This window comes from Cyanistes caeruleus, chromosome 2, assembly GCF_971803275.1.
Source record: "Cyanistes caeruleus chromosome 2, bCyaCae1.hap1.1, whole genome shotgun sequence".
In the NCBI taxonomy this organism is placed as follows: Eukaryota; Metazoa; Chordata; class Aves; order Passeriformes; family Paridae; genus Cyanistes; species Cyanistes caeruleus.
In genome coordinates this window covers 46,911,395-46,932,024 of record NC_141702.1, presented here as the reverse complement: position 1 = coordinate 46,932,024, position 20,630 = coordinate 46,911,395, and positions in this window count along the sequence as shown.

The window sequence follows — 20,630 nt, the reverse complement described above, 5'->3', positions numbered from 1 at the left end:
CAAGAATAAATGAACCATAGAGAAGGAAAATGAGAATAGGTCTCGTGAAGAAAGTGTGGCTCATCACCTTTGGGATGCTATTTCTGAAAAGCAAATATATTTTTTCTCTTACATAATGAATGTGAGATCTGATACCCCATTTCAGTACTATTTCATGTTCTGGAGAACATTTTCTATTTCTCACTTCTTAGATATTTTCTTTCTGGGCCTGCATCTCACATTTGGTATTGTTTTGTAGCCAACAAAGTAGATGCAGTAGTGTCCAAGACTGGTGTGTCCATGCTGCACTTGTGCTGTAGCTCCATCTTTACAACTAGGCCAACTGTCTGATGAGTTAGCAATAATGCCATCACTTTACAATGAAATTTGCTGCTACATTAATGAGACTAAAAAAGATATCAGCTAACAGTGATTCTGTCCTTCTGTTTGCCAAATAATAGTAAGGCACAGTTTATGAACTCTGTGGGGGAGCTTGCACTGCAAATCAGTGCCTTGCACATCTCGTACAGAGCCATGTAGTCTGTTGATGTAATCACCCTGCCAGAACTAATTAAACTCAAAATGACATTTTCTGGATAAGGCTATTGCAAAGTTCTATAAAGAAGAGCAAACTGCAGCAGATCAGAAAAACCTCTTGCCCAAAATGTCTTCACATATATAAGGTCAGATCTGTCTCACTTTTCAGAAGCACAGTAGATGTAATTTTTCCTTTCAGCTATAAGTAAATAAATAAATAAAATGCAATCTGTGTAAATTTAATAATAATATGAAGACAACTATAATTTAAGAATGTTGTATTCTTAGTTTACCCTTTGTCCTGACACGATGGCAGATTATGGCATGGGCATTTCAAAGGCACAAAGCTGGTGGGAGACTTTAATATTTTAGGACATAAAATCATTAATTTTGCAGAAAGCCAAGGCTGAAGGGAAATTATCAGTTAAAAAAAACTTGTAGCAGTGTCTGTGTGAAAAAAACTACTGGGCATTTGCTCTTCCACCCTGTCAGTTTGATTGTTCATCAATTGTCTGGGAAGCTTGTAGTGGTGTAAGAAAGGGACTTTGTAAGAGCCTACAAAGGGAATGTGAGCAAGCAGTGCTTGGATTATAGACTGGGCTGGTAATGCACAGTAAAATGGAAAATGCGGTATTCATATATAATCATGTATATTTTACCTGTGTTAATACAGAAGTATGGGAAAAAAACTCCTTCTTACCAATGTGTTATTCTACAGTGGAATTGGTATGGTTTAAAGTCCTAAAATTTCTTTACCATTTTAATTGAAATGAACTTTAGATAAGACAGTAGGGAATTCAAGGGCAGCATTATTTTTGAAGTGCTACCAGGCAAAAATCAGATCAATTTGTTTACAGCAGCATTACCTTTAAGCTTATTATCTAGCATGCAAATATAGCAAACACACATCGACAAATCTAAAAATTCTGCAACAAATGTAGTAATATATTAAAACTAAAAAAGTCTAAAATCCATTCAAATTATCACCAGACAGTAGAAATTTTGAGTGAAATGGATTCTGTCCCTCTGCTGAGCAGTATGAGGTGCATACATGGTTCTTACAGATAGCCTGGCAAATGAAGAGCAGATCAGTGATGCTGAAATGAAGTCTATCGTAAATATAGTTATGTTATTGATATACACCAACCCTCAAACATACTATAATGCAGTCATCTATCACAAGATATTTACTCTGAAGCAATGTTTTGTTCCCAAAACAAAAACCTTTTTAAAAGCTGATTCCATAGGTTTTATCTCCTAATACTTGTGTTTCAATACCTAGTCGTGGACAGCCATTTTGGCAGTAAGTATTTTTAAAATTTTATCATTTATTTCCTCATAAGTCAAACAAACAAACAAAAAAAACCAAGCAAGCAAACAGAAACAAAACCCATGGGAAATTCTATGTGCATGACTTCCACGGATTATTGTTTGCACCATTATGTCCTGATAATTTCACAAAAATGCCTATTTCCCAGGATGTGCTTTACAAAAAGAAATTTCTTACAAAGTTGCACAAGTTTCATATGTACCTTTTACATGGTGGACAACAGTCACAATCAAAACATTTGATATTAGGGAACTAAAATGGGAAGGGGAGGGGGGGAAGGAAAAAGTACCTAACAGTGGTGGGGTGGTTGTTCTTTTTCCCAGTGGAATGAGATTGACCCTTGAATCTTCCATAAGACATGGCAGAATTATCAAAGAAAGACTAAAATGTGTTTTTGGCCCTACCCCTTTTATATAACTTATGCATGATATTAGCTTTAACTAGAAGAATCCTTTCAAGAAATCATATTCCAAAACCATACATATTTTGGACATGATCAGCATTGCAGATCAAGTCTCAGAACATTCTTTTATGGCATTTGATGCCATAATATAATTTATATTTTAATTTACTGATTCATTTTTTGCAAATATCTACTCAGAAAACCTCTTATTATTTTAGGTGTGAGACTATTCATGAACCAGTCCTAATGTTCTTATTCAATATATTCATAGACATTATTCAGGCTAAACATTTTTTTTGCAAATTGTTGGATTTAACGTGACAGAATCCATGATGCTAGGACAGCAAAGTTCATTGTGTTCTTTCTCACTTCCTAGTTACATGAGGGAATAATTAAAAATAGATACAGCAGTTTTTAATAGGTGATGTGCCTGGCTGTAATTAGACTGAATCTTCTGGATTGTAGATATTTTCTTGTTGGTGACATCTTAAAAACAAGACAAGGGCTCCCAGCCTTTACCAAATATCATATGGTCAATCTCTTTGTGGCATTTTTCCAGGTGCCCTTTTTACAGATTTCTGAGTTTGTATAAGCTTTTACTTCTCTATAAATTAATAATAAAACAGCTCAAAATACATGGAACTGAGGATTTACAAATGTATCTGAAGTTATGTAAATGCTAATTCCTTTTTATAGCATATGTAATTATTTCTACCAATAACAACAATATAAACTCTGGTTCTTTTTGTAAAAATAATAACTAAGAATTATTTTGTTTACCTGTTCAGATACTGTAGTGTAAATCCTTGTGAACCACCTTTATAGACCTTCAAGAAAATATGTTGGTATCAAAAGAGTTTGTATATTTTTGTAACACAAGTTAATTGGTGGTCATAAAAAAATATGTGGAGGACAGTTTTAAATAATATTAGTCAAGGGCTTTGCTCTTATTTTTTGGGTCAGGATCAAGTACAGAGTAGAACAGAAATAGGGTTATTTAGTGAGTTTTAGTTGAGAACACAGATTTCAAACAAGAAAAAAAGCACCTTGTTGTGTCACCATCTCGCCTAAATTAGTTAAATGTATTCAGGAGAACACTTTGACACAAAATTTGCTCTTTAATATAATGGCATTTTGCTTTCCCTTACCCCAAACTGGCTTTCCTTCTGCAATTGTTGTGCTGATGTTGTCAAAATAGAAAATGCCTAAAATAATAGTAAACCGGATATTGTTTTGAAAGTGGCAATACCTTTGTTTGACATGTGAAATATTATACAGAGAAGTATCTCTATAAATAAAAATAGATACAAATCTTGAAAAATATGGTTCAGCTGTGTCATTTTTCTGTGTTTCTATTCTCCCCTAGAGAATGAACTTTGGCTTTTCCCAGTTCTGGGAAAGCTCAGGAAGTATCTTCCATCCTGAAGTCAAACAAATCTGTAACATCCACGAAACACAGAAGCAATACTTCTAAAGAAAAATCTGTACTCTGGTGGAAAACTTAATTAATTTTTATTTTTTTTTTAAACACCACACATACACAGCTCCCACACCCCAGTCAGTTACATAGAGGCAAAGTTTTTGAGATTAAAATGTCTGACATAGTAAAGATCTCTGATCAAGGGCTTGTTTCAGAGATTTTAATGTGCTGAGAATTAAGAGGTTGTATTGGCTAAGAAGGCAGAGCTGTCACTCCCTGTCTTTGCAATATCAGAGCATTCTTCAGGCATTTCTTAGACCATATGTGGCTCTGACAACCTTATCTTAATTTAAAAACATGAGATCACTGAATAAAAATTAGAATCCGATCTTAGATAAAGTAATACTTCTAAAGAGCAATCAACTAATACATTATATATTGTGTAAAGCTAAAGAAATAATAGTCAGAGATTAAGACTGGGGAAAAAAAATGTGGTAATGAATTTACAATGAGTATGGTTGATAAGAGATTTTTAGAAGTGTTACCTAAACAAACACAGAAAAAGTAAACTGAACTTTTTTATTTGAATATGGATTTAATATTTCAGGTGGTGTTAACTGATGCCAATATTTTGGTATGTGTTTGGGCATAAGTTAGTAAAGAGATTCTTGTCCATCTTCTAGAGCCAAAGATATCATGTTTTTCAGAAGTCTTGGCTGTTACAACATTTCTACCAATTCAGTACATGTGTCATTTCATTCTTCAAATATACAATGTGAGAACAAAGTGGGACAAAAATCACAGTGACTCAAATAATCTTAAGTTGTCCATGAATAACTAAAGTGGGGAATTGGTGAAATCTCATAATCATCAGAGGGGAAAGCTTTAATTGGTTTTACAAAGACAGCAGTAAGAGAATACTACAACCAGTTTTAAAATGTAACCGCACAAATTGTTGAACAGGAATGTTTGGAGTGATTGCTTAGAGGAGATCACTCTAGACAATCCTTTAATTATCATAAGAAATAAAATTGCAGATAGTTTTTTCCTCTTTGTTTAAAGTCTTATAAAAATAGATAGATAAAATGCCTACCCAGCAAACTTTTATAACGAAATAAAATGGAAAGATGTTTTTATATTGGAACTTTTTTTCAGAAAAAATGCAAATTCAAGACCTGAATAGCTGCATGAAAAATATATTTTTGAATATATATTAAGCTTATAATTATTAGTAAATACATATTATATCTTTTTTTTTTTTTTCATCTATATGGGTAATATATTTTGGGCTTTATGTATTATGTATAGGACTTGTATCTGAAGCATGAATTTATATGTGGGGAGACAGATAACTGAGCAGTACAGTTCAGGCAATACAAAAGAAAAGTTACCTTACTGTGGAGTCTCCTTGTTCATGATATTTGCCATCTTTTGACAACCTATCAGCCCCACATTCCCAACCACTGGCTGTAGAGGTTAGGTGATAAGGCAGGCTATCCACCACTTTTCTTCAGCTACTTTTATATTTAAGGCAGTGTTGGTAACTGGGGATGTGGATTACACATGTGTGAAACACAAAGGAGAGAATTTTATGGGCAGTTGTAGCTTCTTGTTGCTTTATTTTTATTTTATCCCTTTGTGTGTGTTCATATAAGACCACTAAATGGATTTTAGGCTATGAGTGTCAAAGAAATTTCTATTTCTAGAGAGGATGCTAGATATAAGAAATATTTAGAATGTAAGAAAACTAAACTGAAACAGATTCATTTACAAAGAAGCAATTTCAGCTGTCCAATGGCAGCCTTCATAGAATCATCTGTGAAACATTCACTTTGAAGTTCACCAGAGAATGAAATAATAGTCTGTTAGGGGATTGTGATTTAGCCAAGGGTGTGCTGCCCTGCTGGTGGCTGACATCTGATAAGCAGTAAAACTTCACTACACATCAAGTGCTGGGTTCTTACTTTCATTCAGTCTGATGAGGTCATCCCATAGCCAAGTCACTTCATATTTCTCTTCGCTGATACTCTCAGACTTAAAAGTTGCAAAATTTGTTCTTACTTTTTTAATCCTGGAAATTAAATTTTTGGAGAGGACATGTAAATGTAATGCATAAGAATGAGTTTTAATTTCATGTAATTTCTTGACCTGTCTGTTCTGATTTTTTTGTCAGGGTGAGGAAAAATTATTTGTTTACACTACCATCAAAAACATTTTCATCAGTTGTATAATACAATGTTAAATTGATAAACTATTCCATGAATTTAGCAGAAGAACATACCTTTCAGTGAAAAAGTAACTTTAAGAAAGATATCAGCTGAGGTGTCAAAAAGAAAGTCAAGATATTTGTCTTTTAAAATAAGATTGATTTAACTTGTCTGTGAAGTTAGTTAGGAAAAAAAAGTATAATTCAAAATTAAAAAGGGTTTAAATTCTATCAGTGAAGGTTCTAAAACCAAAATCTGACCCAAGTTTCGCATTGTAATTAGGAAAACAAAATGAAATTGAGGGTTTGTTCCACTTGGAATATGGTACCATAAGTCTCAAGTCTGAAGCTATCCAGAAAGCTTCCATTACAGTCTCTTTAGGTCAGTCCTGCAGGACATTTACACAGTGCTTGTATTCCTGTAGAAATCTTTTCTTCTTGTCTAAAGTGGTTAAAGTATCAAATATGCTAACATTAAAAAATATAAATACAAAAATTGAGTATGAATTTCTGCTATTGTAAGACACTTGAAACCAGGTCACATCAAGCTACAGACCAAAGTTTACCTGTGGGTAGATTTGTCAAATGCTTTGGGTGTCTTCAGTTCCTGAATACAGGGGTACTTTGGTATAGACAAAATCTTCATTAGACTCCACAACTTCAACCTCATCAGTTACCCATGTAAGAATGAGAAGTTTCTCATTCAATGTTTGCATAATAAAGCTGAAAAGCTCCATTCCAAGAGTCAGTGAGCACTTCCTGGGAGAGAGATTATCACATAAGATGAGCTCTTGAACAGTTTTGATCCTAAAATTTCTATAAATTTTAACTAGCTTAGGCTTTTCCATCCTCTACTTATCTTCCTCTAAAACATATATCCTGTTGGTATTCTTTCTCTCCATGGAGAAATACTTGTTTATGCTAAGTGAAAAATAAAACCACCCGGTATAAAAATAATTGTTAAAAGAGCTGTCAATTTATTTTACACTGCATTCTAGTGAGACAAAAGTAAAGCACAGATAAAATAACGCTTCCTATTGCAGATATGAAAACAATTTCTCTGGGAATAGGTTCTGTCATAGAACAAAGATAAAATCTTTCATATTCTGAAAAGTAGGCCCTTTTTCTCTTTTGTTTTAGGTGCTGATATCTTATTTCCAGGCAAAAAGATGCAAAGTTCTGCCAAATAGACTGAACTATAGTTAAATAAATTGCATAAATAAAAAAAATAATTATTGATTTGGTGTTTTGTCTTAGGTGGTTTTTTTTTTTGTGGATTGATTTGGTTTTTTTGGTGTTTTGTTTTGTTTTTTTTTAATGTGGCCATTTTACAACTTTTTATGTGGCATTTATCCAACTTGACTCCAGCTTGTCTAAGATTTTATCTTCAGCTTTAAAAGCTAGTCTTAAGACTGAAACTTGTAGATTTTGGGTCTGAATTTTTCATCTTAGAATACACATGATGGTATCATTAAAATTATGTGTTATTTGTGTCCATATCACATGAAACATGCCATCTATAATTTAACATATTGATGACACAGCTTGTTCACTGGTCTAGTTCTGTTCCTTCTCTAGAAAAGTTTCTTAACAATAAATTAATTAATATAGATAAGAAGTGTAAATATTTAGTCATATCTGCTAAGATGTGCTTGAGGAATAAAATTATTCCATGAAACAAACAAGTTAAATTTTAATAAATATGACAGTAGTTAATCTGTGTTTTCACAAATAGGAAAAAACATAGGAAATTTGGTAGAGGGAAATTCTTGGGGTATAGTTTATAGATAAGTAACCTGGAAAGTGTCACACCTTGCAAATCACTGGTCCTTCTTTTAAACCTGATTTCGTATTGTTGAAAATTTGCTGAAAAAAAATGATGCAAGAAGTAACTCTTTTAAAAATTTAAACACCTTATAAACTTTATGAGAAATTATAAAAATAAACAGCATCTGTTACAGACCCATATTTGCCAATGTGAGTAGTAAAACTTGAATGAATAACACTCTAAGTTTATAATTAGGAGCCAGAAGTACTAGATGGAATGCAGATTAATCCTTATTTCACTATTTATGATTTATCTGTTTTGAAGAGAATATTTTATTTTAAATACAATCAAACCATTATTTTGGCCTCATGTAAGAACTGCTGGAGTAATCAGAATACAAAATGGTTACAGTGACTGAATGATTAAACAAAATCACCTTAAGAGTTCCTCAGAAATGCTGCTTACAATTTTCATGGGATACTTTTAGGTAACAGCTCTTTTTCCTTCCCTTTGTAAGCTTTGCATTTTAATGGAGTTCAGAGCCTTAAACAAAAATTTTGAGAATACAGGGAACAAGGAGAAAATGAACAATTTCTAATCCAAATGATATTTCTGCTTGGTGTTATTGCAAGGTCTTGCATATTCCATTCAGATTCCACTACATGCCCTGTATTCTCTTTTTTGGGTTTTAAACTGCTTTTTTTTGAAAACTTGTGTGTTCTAAGTTTCTTAAATCAGTGGAAGTGCTGAACAAGAGATAGATTATGATGTATCAAATTCACTTTTAAAAATGATATTAAGGTATGGAGGACCACTGACCTTTCCTATGTCACTTTTTGGGTTATTTCACTTCCAGAAGATGCATTAGACTATGCACTATTGTGTTTGGATCTTCCACAAGTTAAGTAAGATATTCCCTTGGGATTTAGATATTATTCTATTCACTCAGCATTCAACTACTTCACTGGTAGCAGGTAATTGTCAGGATAGCAAAGCCTACTTTCAATCCCTTCTTTAAAGCAGACTTTTTTTTTCAATAGTACCTTCTCTGTTTATGTTAGTACTTGTACTTTACATGCTATTTGTATTTATTGCTCATTTAAAGGGTACTAGGAGAGTTTATGGGATTCTAAACAAATGTATTTAGTTCATGCTCTGCAGAACACTAAAACACCTACTTAATGCTAAGTAGTATTACCTACATGACCACATTTAAAACCTCATAAAACTTGAATATGTCTATGACTGTCTTTTTGTACCAGCACCTTAGTTCAGTTTGGAATATGCATAACTACCCTCTATAGCAGTGTGTGATTGATGATATGTACAGAAAATTAGATCCTCAAATGAAACCTCTTGAAATGGTCCAGCCTGTCAAACAGCACCAGGAAAATCAGGAAGCTACATGACTGACATTGGCTGAGAATTTGGTCCAGGAAAAATAGACAATAAAACTACAAAATTATAATTCATAACTAATTCTAGAAACTCAGGCCCATAATAGTAATCATTGGTATATGAACATCTGGGAATGAATAGGGAAGAAATAGCAAATCATCTGGAAACTTTTTTGTGGAAAGTGCTTACTAAGGAAAAATGAGGTTTTCAGTAAGCCAGGCGAAAAATAAATACATATGAAAAGACCCACATGAGTAGGTAAGCAGCCTATTTTGGGTTTACATTTTTTTTTAGAACCAATCCCAAAACTGTGCAGTCCCTCCAAAGCCATTGATTCTATAAATTTTTAATTCTTTGATACAGGTGTATTTTTTTTTCCCCCAATTTCTTCATTGTGCTTTTGCTTCCAAATTTAAAAAAAAAAAAAAAAAAAAAAAAAGTGTGCTCCAAGTTGGAAGCTGTGCTGAGACGCTTAAACCAAATTATGAAAACTAGTTATCCTTGCAGCTTCTCAAGTTATAACCCCTTTTGCTCCTCTTGCCCCATCACAAAATTCATACCAGCTTTATGGGAGCAACCTTTCAGACTGAAGAGATTGCCAGCTATGGCAAGGAGAAATCTGAGATGGTACACATAGATGCCCAGTGGAATTTTAGGCATTTTAGGAAAGCCTGCTTGGGCTCCAGCTGCCATTTCAGAAGGAGGTAGCACTCCTTTAGGTCCTGTGCCATGATTTCCAGCATTGTCATGTCTCAGCATTGGGAGTATACACATTAAGGCCTTGTTGGATAAGAGCTAAAAATTAATCTCAAAGTTTAAGAACTTCCTGTAAGACCTCTCTACAGTTGATCATACAATGTGTCACTGCAAAAAATTAGCATAACATCTGGTTCATCACCTGAGGAAATATTTGCAGGCTTCAAACTTTATAGGGATTTTATATTAAAATTAATACCTCAGCCATAACTGGTAGTCAGTCAAGATTATATTTAATAAAGAAATGCATCCCTTCTACACAAAATGGACTGAGACCACTATAAAATTTTCTGCATTTGGATAGAGTAGCAGACAGCTCTAAGAAAATGTACAAGAGATTGTAGTGCACAAAGTACAGATAAAAAAGTATTAGTGCTCCTGAACATCCCATCAGTGCATCCACCCAGTACTTGAATGTGTCAGCTTGCTTTGCTCTGAGAGACTGAATAAAGTTATATCCATAAAATCAGAAGTGGGATTAGCATAGTTTAGTCTTCTAATATAGCAGGATTATAACTGATTTAACTCTCTTAAAGTGTAGCAGTTTAAATTAATTCTTTTTTTTTTTTTTTTCTTTTGTCTTTTTATTTTCCCCTTTGGAAGTATGAGACAAGATACATGATTTATCAGAGCAGGATTTTCTTTATCTCAGAACATCCAAATATACTATCAATATCAACATACAATACTACTAAAAGTGGGTTCAAAGGGCTAACTCTGATAATGAACTTGAAGAGAAAGAAATGTTGGCCACTAAGATAGGAAGGAAAAAAATTCATCTTGTGGAAATTTTAAGGTAGGATTATCTATAGTTTGTACAGTGGGAAATATACCTACAATGACCTTAGTAAGGAAGACTGAATAATTCATTATCTATGTCTTTCACAGGTGATCAATCTTTTTGTCAGAAGAGATTTATGCTTTTCAAACCATATAATTAAAACAAAAGAAGCTTTCCCTACAATGCCCTAATTTGCTGATGCTATTTTCATAATAATATATTCAGAAACCTAAAAAATAGTGTATTTCAATTTTATCTTTATATATGTATATATAGAGAGAGAGAAAGAGAGAGAGAGAAAGAGAGAGAACAATTATATATATATGTATAGTGAAGTTAATAAAGGTTTGCCTTGGAATATGGTAATAATATTCCAAGGAATATGGTAATAATAAACATGAAAACTGCCAATCAAGTAAATAAATGTTAATAGCAACCTAAAGGATGCAGCAAGACCCTTAAAGTTCATTATCAGCTCAGAGGCTGCATAGTCTAATAGGCCCATTTTAAGACACAGGAAAGTTGTATTCCAGGAGCCTCAGATGCAAGACTTGAAAATAGTGAACTTAAAATATTATGTTATGGAATTAGCAACTACATTTAAATTAGTTGAAAAATGAGCCATTTGCTTGACCTTGCTGAGTTTTATAGTAGTTTTAGTAGCTATACTGGGGTTTTTTCCTGGATGGAGCTGAACAAACCATTCCACTACAAGAAAACAAGTGGAGCAATTTCCAGGAAAAAGGTTCAGCTAACAGTTAAAATCATCCAGGATTCATGTATCTTAAATTTCTCTCTTATTTCTGTTTAATGTGCTAAATTTCCATCTAGAGGTGTCTGTCTCACCAGTGACCTTACAGAGAGGATGGCATAGCCAGGATGCTTCCCTGAGGATAGCCAAAGGGAAGAGGAAATTTCTCTATGGAGTCTCACTCGGGTGCCTTCAGATGCCTGAAACAAGTCATGAGACTCAATCCAGCCTTCACTCCAAAGTTATCTTAATTCACCAAAACATAATGCTACTATTCTTATCACGTTTTTTCAGCCTCTGGTAGCCTAACACATATATACATTAAAAAATTAACTTAATTCTCAGAACTGTAAATAGTTGTATTTTGTCCCACAGAATAATGAGGTGTGAGGCAAATTGAAAAGACAAATTTCTATGTCTGTCCAAATATTTATTTTATTGTCTCTAGGCTACTTTGCAAGGAAGCTGTGTAAAACTATAGTTTTTCTAATTTTTTCATGAACTCCAAAGTGTTTGGAATTTTCAAGATTCTCCAACTAGATGCTAACTAGTTGAAACATTGGGATTAGTTCAACAATGTTGTCTGAGTCTAAGGATGCTTAGAAACATTTACACTGAATAAATACAGGAACTGTTATTAGAAGTAATTTAAAATAAAATGAAAATTAGGACAACAATTTGTTACAGACTGAAATCTCTCACAGAAAATGGATATATTTTGATATGGCAGGGTATATATACGTTCATGTCTTTATATATATTTATAAATATTTATATGAGACAAAAATTTGCAAGAGCTATTTAGGCAAAAAGAATAAAAATAGAGAGAGAAGAGCTTTAATGTATTTCAACAGTCAGATGCATCCATCCTATTACCAGAATGTACCAACATCCTTTCAGCAGTGGCACATAGTTATTTAAAAAGAAAATACTGTGAAATGAAGGACCAATGGAAGTTTGTCTCTCTCAATTCACTTTCAATGCCAAAAGGATCATAAATCAACTATAATATATATTTATTCATCTAATTTATAAACACAAACCAAGATGAAAAACATACCCAAATAAAACTCACCGTGCACTGACCTATTGCTTGTAGTTATCAGAAAGGAATATCTTACATATTCATTAAAATTCAGCTCTAGGGATGAACATAAAAACATTCAATAATCAGAGTAGGATGCTGTGAAGTGGTAGTAGCATTTTCATATGTGAGGACAGCAAACTCTGTTTAAGAGACCAATTATTATTCACATGAGGACAAACATTAATGAGTTAAATGAATTACTGTTCTGAGTAGTACTGAGTATTTATTAAAATTATGAGCCATCAAAATAATGCTTGGAAAAGCTGACAAGAATGTGAGATAAAGCAAACCTTCTTTTTTGCCTCTTTCATGTAGACTATTGCCATTAACATATAAATTAATAATATACCTTAGTAATTTTAGTCCATATCATTAATCACTGCAAACCCTGATGCACGCCTGGCTTCCCTCCAAAAGGTCAGGAGAGTGAGTACACTTCCTGCCACACTCTATTTGCCCAAACACCATTAAGATAGCAAAACTACTTCACCCCAGGTGCTGTGAAAAAGCTAAATTTTTAAGGAATTCATCCCTAACAGGGAACCTTTTTCCTTCTAGACCTCCTTCCTTTCAGCACTTCTGACTCTATGCATTTGTGAGAGTACACAACTTTGGGAGTAACTAGAAATGCCAGCGCAGATAAGGTAGTTCTGACAGTTCCCACTATGCTTTTAAAATTCATAAGACTCTTAAACCATGAGTCAGAAGAGCAGAAGCTGTTTCTCCTCAGCCTCTGGAGTCATCAGATGAAGCAGTGAAAGTAAAAGGCTTGAATATCATGATCCTTCTCAGGAACCTTGCAAGTATCAACTGCTAGCAGTGTTTACACATCCTCCTAATGCTGCTATTTATTGGAATAATTAGTAAGCAAAAACACTCTTACAAGGCAGACTTTCTTTACAGTATCTCTGCTTAATAGATCATGTATCTTAATGATCTGAATAGATGAAGCTTCCTCCCATTTCTACCGCTTCCTCTCCTTTCCCACCAAAGCCAGGTTTGAGTGGGATGGATCAGTATCACTAGGCAGCATTTCTGGGGATGTCACTCATGAGCATGCAGCCACTGCTTTCTGGACTTGCTTCACTATACAAGATTTTTGTTGCTGCACATTTACAGCTACTGTTGCACTTCCAAAGATTATCAGAAATAACAGGAGGCCATCAAAAAACATGTCAGGCAGGTTTGAAAATTCAGTCAGCATTCATATGAGATGATTATTCTCCACTTCTTGGTCTTTGCAAAGTACCTCTCTCATCATTTTGAAGTGCTCCTAGGTGTTTGAAGAACAATCATTTAAAAGAAAAGTGCCAAGTTGCTGTAAAAATCTTACAAGTTATCCTCATGGCAAGCATGCATCATATCTCAGCCATCCTCAAAAAAGAAAATATGAGTCAGCGTGTGTCAGCAATCAGACATATTTTTCTGTCAAGCAGATAAATGTCTGACATATTTCTGTCACTCCTGACTCTCTGACAATTTTCTTGGGCTCTGTTTATCTGCTGTGATCCTAAATTTCCTGCAGGCCAGTGTGGAAAATCACAGATCCTGCTGCTGCTTTAGGCTGACCTACATTCCCCAAAAGATTAGGCAGCCCGAAATACCGTATTTAACTTTCTGGGACACTTCTGAACAACAATAAGCTTCACTAGGAGGAAAACACATTAACACAAGCTCCAATTCGCATCAGTTTTCTCTCCTGGCAGAGCCTCTGAAGTAGCAGTGTCACTGAGGGGCAGGCACCGCTCTCAGATCTTCTGCTGAGCCGTGTTTCACTGCTGATCACTTGCCTTTTAACTGCTTTAGAAAACAGCAGCAAAGCAATCCTGTCAATGCTGTTTTATTTACCCCAAAAAGGGGGCATGTGGCCTCTTGGAAAAAACAAACAAACAAACAAAAATCCTAATTAGATAATGATCAAAGGCTAGAGGACACATCAGCTCCTTTGTGCAAAATAGATGTTGGAAAACAAAAGATTCTTGCAATTTTAGAATCTGTTTGCTTCAGTTCAGCAAATATTGCATTCATGTACATAATGTTTGCTATCAATACAATTAAAGAAGAAATACTGGATGGGAGTCCCTGAACCTCATTTGTGGGAATAAACTGTGTCCTTCCTAGGGAGTACTTACTGAGGGTGTGGGCTGGGGATTCTGCTCCAGATTCAGAGGTATGTACATTATATATTAAGTGTATAAAATGCAGGTCTACCTGTGTATGGGGTGTCTTGCCTGGTCATGGAGATGTACTCAGTCTAGTGGGGGAAGCTCAAGTAGAGCATCAAGCCAACTAAATAGCTCTCCATTCATCATATCACCATACTTCACACTCAGACTTTTTTTATTTTTTTTTCCAAACAAAAAGCCTTTGCTTAATGTGGCAAGTTCTGAGAAATTTTGGTGATGAGGTGCAGACATGGTGATACAGAAAAAGGAAAAGAAGGAAAACTTACTAAGCTGTGACATTTTGAAAGTGATTTCTCATCTGTGCAAGTTGAAGGGAAGCAAGTACGACGTGTTACAGGGAGAATGTTTCAGTACGTGGTACCTTTCCAAGTCTGTTGTGTAAAATATTGTGGCTAAAAGCAGAAAAAGATTGTGTTAATATGATTCAAAATAATACTTAAGTTATCAAGTTTGCAGGAGATCTTCCTTCACAATATCCTAGTATGACTACATCTGTGCAGAAATAGAAATGAAAGTGATACCAATAGTATCACATGGCACAGAAACACTTTATAGGGGAGTGACAACAGACAGGAATTTGGAACCCTGTGACAGCTGCCCCACCAGAAAATGACTCTCCCTGACTTCTTCATGAGCACCTCTAAAAGCAAACTCCAAACAGGGAACCAAGCCAAGCACAGCATCAGGTCCTAATCAGAGGCAAAGCCTCTAACAGGGTACTGGCCACAGAATTAGGCTGAGATGTAAATACCCATGGATGATATTCATTCTGGCTTCAGTGGTGTCAAATATTAATGTCTACTTACCTTCTGACCCAGTTTTATGCTTTTCACTTGATTTATGAAACCCAGTCTTAGCACCCTGTTGCTTCAGCACAAAACAATCTGAAGTGAAAAGGAAATTGCCAGAGAAACTCCAATGAGCCTAGGTAAATCTGGAATGCTTTGGTGACTTCTCAAGATGCTTAGTCCATTGCTATCTGAGCAGGTTTGAACAACTTTTAGGCTTTTCTCCCTGTCATGAATGAAATAAGCCCTAAAACAGTACTGTCGTATTCTCCTAAATATTTTTTTTTTTTACATATACAGAGGTTATTCTATAAACAATAGACATTAAAGAAAAAAATACTCAATTCTCATAGTTTACCAAATCAAGAAAGAAAAGGCTTTTAATTTACAAATGTCATAAAATTACTACCAATCAGTGATCTATACATTCAAAATTCAATAGCAGTAATACAAGCAAACCACAGTATCAGATGCCTAGAAAATGTCAATAAACAGCTGCACATTTCTAAAAACCTTTCTGCAATTAACCCCAAGAGCCATACACACCCGTGCTTACAGAGGTACACGCCATCCAATTATCCACACCACTGTGTGGATAATTTTTGTCCACATTTTTGGGACCATGATGTTCTGTGAGAGATGTGGATTACTCTTTGATAAAATGTGTAAGCAGACCATGCAAAAGACTGTGCAATAAAGATGTTTCAGCAAAGACCCAAGAGCATTTAAAGAGTGCTGACAGTAGAAGGTCTTATAAATTTGTTAGAGGAGATTGAATTGGATCAGGGCCTGGAATTATATCATGGGGTGGGATACAGAAAAAACCATTTTAAATGCATTAAATTTTTTAATTAGAGGTGGGTGGGGGGTTATTTTCCGTAGAAATCAAACTTTTATTGTTATTAAAGAAGTTACTTAAACACTTCTGTGTTAAATCAGAATGGTTCTTAAAAATATTCTTTTAGGCAAAATGCATTTCTTGCTACAAAGCTCACCTTGGTATTTGATGTTCTACTGATTTCAAAACAGTAAAAGGGACTTCTGGGTTTGCTTACTTCCATGACACTCTTATACTGGTACAGTCTCTTGTGCACAGTGATGTTTTTCTTCCTGAAAACAACTAATTTAACTCTATTGTCTAATATGATGAATCTGGCTAAATTTTTTTGTGTGTTGCCCAAGATTTTTAAACTGGCTGAGCTTTGCACTGTCTTGCTTTATACTCTATGTACTTTGCAAATATGTGTAAGGATCAGCTGAAGAAAACAGAATGCAAAATGAACTTGACTATTATAAAATACTGCTTTCATGAAAGTATTTTTTTTATCACAAATGTCCAGTAGAAAAACAGTAGTCAAGGTTGCAGAAAAAGAGAAGGTGAGATAGACTTATAAAGATGATGAATTACAATAATACCTCAATTTACTTTGTAGAACTTAATAAACTTACAAAAAACTTGTATTCTGTTTCTGTTCTGAAGATTCTTTAAAATCATTTTAATGATACAATTTGGTGATAAGAATTGAAGTAAGGTTGATGAAGGCAAAACTTTTGAACTATTTAATGTCAGTCCACATTTCAGGAACTCACTACTAGAGAATAAATCTGCCTATAGAATATAGAACATGAGGCACTGTAGGAAAATCCAGTAACAAAAATATAATTAATTCATGAAAGTGGCAGGGAAAATCTGCCAATTGTGTATTTATTGTCTTATAATATTTATTGTCAACATAGAAAGACAGATCAACAGCAAGGTAAGCAACAGGCATAGGGGTAGGTTATGTTCTTACAAAACAAAGAAACCTTGTCTTACTGTGCTCTGAGCAGGCAGCAAAGACTTGAAGTCTCATAAAGTGATCTTTGACATAAAGTGATATTTGATTGCTTTTCATTTTGTAAGGCTTTGCATTTTTTGCTGTCTTTTAGAAAAACACTCAAATATTACAAAAAGAGGGAGGGAAAATAAATAAAGATCAAAACGTAATCTGAAATAGACTGTGGCCATGGAATTTTTATTCTGAGTAACGAAATATTAAGTAATAATAAAAAATAATCAAGAAGCACAGCACCCTATGGGAATTTCAATTTCCAGATGAAAGAGGTCTACAGGTGGGTATCCAAACAAAACAAATCTTTTAAAGTTCACTATGTGATGAATGAGTTCATATATTAGATTGTATGAGTGCCTATTTTTAAGTTATAAAATTAATTTCACCACTGTGTTTGAAGTACGATCGTTTTTTGAACTTAGCCTCCTAAGAAATGAGGTTTTTTTAGTGGAACTGCAATTCACTAGGCAGCAGTGCAAATTCTGTAGACATACTACCTGTGTCCTGTAATAAATGTAATGAGGCAAATTCACGTGGTTCTAGGCCAAACAATCAGTAAACACATGGATAAATTAAAAGCAAATCAGTTTCTGGAAAAATTTCTTGAGGAAAGAACACAGTTTTAAGTTCCTCACTTCTGGGCTCTGATTTGGCACTTTGCTGCTCTTTGGATTCCAAAGGCTATAGGAAAACTCATGAGACCTCTTTGTTTCCTTGGAAACAAAGGAAAATATCACTTCTATAGAATAGATACACCTAAAAATACCTTTCATTGAAAGATATGTAATGACACATACAACACATATCTCACATATACACTTTATACATCAGCTAAAAATACTGAAATAATTCAGGTTTCCTGTGGGGGCCAAACCACAAGTTTTTCTGAAAACCTTTTAAAGTTTACTGAGAGAATAAAGCCTTGTGCAAACTGGATCAAGAAACACATACAACACTGACCAAAATTCATATTTTCCCAGGGTTTGTTTCCCACCCTGGTAAGTGGGAAATTACAATTTTCATTGGGATTTTTTTCAGTGGGATTTTCATTACAAATGTCTTTGCTCTGTATATGGAACCCTATATGTTTGATGATCTTATTCAAAAAACCAAAGTTCATTCTTGAAAATAGAATCAGTGTGCTAACCCAGCTGTCACAAATAAAACTTTCCTCTAGCTTCCTAATGGGAACAATTTCCCTTGCTTGTTTTACAGCAACATGCAGAATTAATTAGAATTAATGCAGTTTTATTTAACAAATTAGTTGCAAAACAATTCATAACACAAGCATTAACAAGTGGAATATTTAGGTTACGAAATATTTCACAGATAATGGCTGGTTTATAATTAGAAATATTTAGCATTTACTGCTGACTTCTTCTCGTGGTGAATGCAGGTATTTGCAAGATGAGACAACCTTTGCTATGCAAAGAACAAATTCCAACCCTAGCCATACATGAAAAGCCAAGTTGCTATCTGGATTCTCTATTTATTAGTGTTCAGATTATCCCTATATGTCCTCCTTATAACATTGCTAGGAGGGTTAAAATCTTCATTTAGAAGAATGCAGGTGAAGTTACAAGGACATGATTTCTTTGCACTAACTTTTCTGGTTATTTTTAATTTTGTCTTATAAATACTATTGTCTGAGCCACAGACTGGAAAACAAGGAACCATGTCAAGGAGTGAGTAGAGATTTCCTCTTTGCTTTGGAAAAAATTTTGGAGTTCTAAAATGTTGGAACAACAAAACCAATGAGCCATGTTATAAACAAGGGGCCATCTACGTTGTGAAATTCCATTGCTTAGAATGTTAGAACCCAAAATAGAATAAAAATAGTATTTAGTGCACCTAAGACTGTGGACTCTACAGAATTATACTAAAAATAGTTTTTGCTTAAATCTGAACCTAAATATCTCTGTTGCTCATTAATCTACAATACAAATATTAAATAAAGCAAATATGCCAGTTCAGATTAGTTTAGATTAGTTCAGATTTCTGTAAGGAATATATGAACTTTCACAACAAATTAGCATGCACTCACACACACATCAAGGCAAGGAAAGGTCTGAAAGAATAATTCTGATCTTCCTGCTAAGGCAGGGTACCCTAGAGCATGCTGCTGAGGATTGATGGCTTTTGAATATCTTCAGAGAAGGTGAATTTCACAACCACCCTGGGTGAGCTGTTCCAGTCCTCTGTCATTCTCTCTCACTTTCCGAGTAAAATTCTTCCTCGTGTTCAGATGAAACTTCCTGTGTTTCACTGTGGCCATTCAAGATGAGAAAAAAATCCCACAACAAATCCCAGTTGCTGCACAGGTAAGTTCTGAGCTCCTAAAACTGCATTTTTCAAGGGCACCCCTGACTACACCAGCTGAGCTCTTGCAATCCTGGTGCATTATTGTCTGTCTTGTATTGTCTGTATTGAAGCTCTCACTTCAAAAACCTCTTCAAACTTTATCCATTTAACAAACACAGTTGTTGTTTCTCCATTGCCCCACTGCTCATATTTAATATACTTCCTTAAGAATGTCCCTGTAGCATCTGAAGCAATAATTACTGACAGCTTTGATCTCAACCATTTTACAGAGAAGCACAGACCTTTGGATTTGTCTTTCCTTCTCACAAGATATCTTTCTGGAAGCTCTCCTTTCTCCCCTCATTTCTCCCAGCTTCAAATAACCCTGGAGGTTAAAGGGACACTTCTACATGACTTTTAGTCCCTAAAAGGCTTTTTCGAAGCAAAACACTCCCAGCTGTTACTTAGCTGCCATTCAAAGATGGCAATCTTAGCCAATGATTTTCACATGTTCTCCTAAAGACCCCACTGCAGTACCTCTATATGCAGGCATATTTAGGAAGCTGCTCAGAGATCTGCTCCAGCACATTGAGGATCTTTCTGTATTAGGGCTTCAGGTCTGTTATTCCAGGAGCAAAATCAGGTGGGAAATACAGGGGAGGGCTGGATAAATATCAGTCCTCAAAGGAAAATCCTACTCCACCTCATATTACTGTCTCCAGCAAATGCACTAGTGGTTTTCAAGACATTATGACTGAAAACGTGTGGGAAGCCATAATTGTTCTAGTGTTTTATGTATGGGGATGCTTATGTGTTTGAGCATTTGTAGTTTGGAGGGTATGAAAATCCATATCTGGAGGTAGTCTACTCTCATTACTGCTTTCTGAGGTTTTCTGGAGACAAACATTTACTTAGAGTTTTAAAAGTCAGCAACTGAATTATGGTAACTGCTCTTTGGATTTGCTGTCCTTAATATGTTTGCCATTTTAGTAGTGGTTCAACAAAATAAACAAATAAAATTAATATCCAAAGCCATTATCTGTTGTCTCACATGGTAGTAACACCACATCACTTCTCTCATCCTATTCTTTCTGAAATGAACACACT